The sequence below is a fragment of the Verticillium alfalfae genome, genomic scaffold, assembly GCF_000150825.1.
Source record: "Verticillium alfalfae VaMs.102 supercont1.15 genomic scaffold, whole genome shotgun sequence".
In the NCBI taxonomy this organism is placed as follows: Eukaryota; Fungi; Ascomycota; class Sordariomycetes; order Glomerellales; family Plectosphaerellaceae; genus Verticillium; species Verticillium alfalfae.
The window spans coordinates 495953-497577 of NW_003315024.1; the positions used below are offsets into that span (position 1 = coordinate 495953).

At 49.5% G+C, this 1625-nt stretch overlaps 1 non-coding gene across 1 annotated transcript; it reads left to right on the plus strand.

The window, feature by feature from the left end:
* Positions 1-1253: 1253 nt before the first annotated feature.
* On the plus strand, positions 1254-1342 carry VDBG_15203. The gene has a single exon. It is a non-coding gene; the product is annotated as a tRNA-Tyr (tRNA).
* The last annotated feature ends 283 nt before the right edge of the window (positions 1343-1625 follow it).

The window sequence follows — 1625 nt, forward strand, 5'->3', positions numbered from 1 at the left end:
GTGCCCGGTGTGGTGTTTTCTGTGTACTGAGGGAAGGCGTGGTCAACAATGATGCTCAAGTCATGAGAGGGATAAGATTCTTTATATCTTCGGAAGTGCCGGAGTAACTGGCTCAGTAATGCGAAGAAACTACGAACTATACGCAGCCTAACATTGGACAAATCGCCCGAAACGCTGGGCTGGATCATGTCTACTGATCATGCTTATTCGTTATGGGTGTTGATCACGGTTGGCCCCAAAGGGGCTCGGTGGCAGCCCTCACGAAGTCGTACGTGCCTTACGGTAGCTGCCTTACCCAATTGAGCTAAAAGGATACTTGTTGAATTAATGTCGTTGATTACGCTGGGCTGCATATGTCGTGGTACAGGCCCGAGGCCTATTCAACCACAACATGTCTAAGCTGTCATAGTGTTGAATATGCGTGTTCGTCAGACAGCCTTCAACGAATGACCCATGATTGAGCTGAATGAGGACACGACGATCTCTGTCGCAACCTTGAAAATCGCACCAACGACTCAATCGACCCCTGAGCACTTTGGCCACCGCTCTGGCATCAACAGCAACATGAAACAGACGAAACTTTATCAAAAAGTTGGCAGTTACAAGACCGTTCACCCACCATCACATGTTGACACGGCGCGCCGAAACACCCTCAAGATCCCAGAGATGCCGATCTCTGGGGCAATCACACGCAGTGCGTTTTCTGGGCTGCATTGACAAGCTGATACTGGTAGGAGGAGGACGTCAATATAGGTACCTACGCTACGAATACTTAAATACCATGCAGAGTATCTGTAACTTGCCGCCCTGATCAAAACCCTATATCTAGCCACCCGGCCTTTAAAGAATCACCCTAAGCGGCCCTCGTGCTGTGCGCCCGCCAGATTTCAATACAGTCCGACACAGACATTGTCATACTCCTCCCTCCATGTCTTGACGATGTGGCAGGAAATGTCCATGCTAGTCAGGCGCCTCTCGTGCTTACGTAATACCCAGCACCTCGAAGCCCCCTGAGAGCGCCGCACGGAAAGCCCAAAGGCACTGATATCAGCATACTTGATCTGGTCATGAAAGACATCAGGAAAAAAGTAAATAAAGATGCAGTTCAAATACAAGCATTCACGTCCAGGCACATCTGCCTCACGAGCCTCATGGTGGAAGCACGCCGCAGGCAAGACGTGGAGCGCCCCCGAGTTCCATGACAAACTTCTCCACAATATAGTTTATGCAATTGTTGCCGCTTACAACAATAACTCCCTGTGGTGTAGTTGGCTATCACGTTCGACTGTAATTGTCCCAGATTTCCATCGAAAGGTCACCGGCTCGATTCCGGTCGGGGAGATCACCACAAGAAGCTCAGCTTCCTTCTCTTTTTGCTTTTTGTTTGCTCCCCCCCCTCACTTCCAAACGTATTCCATCCTTCCCAATCTTATCCTTTGTTTCATTTTCATCTCTCTATCTTCTCTATCCACCAACCTATGCCCCCTTCTCCGCCTGACGGCATCGAACCCACCTAGACACCTGTATATGAGCAAACACCCTAGTGCCGGGTACATCATAGCACGCCGATTCTCACACTCAAATAGGTCCAGTCAATCAATAGTCTTCCTAACTGCTGGTGATAC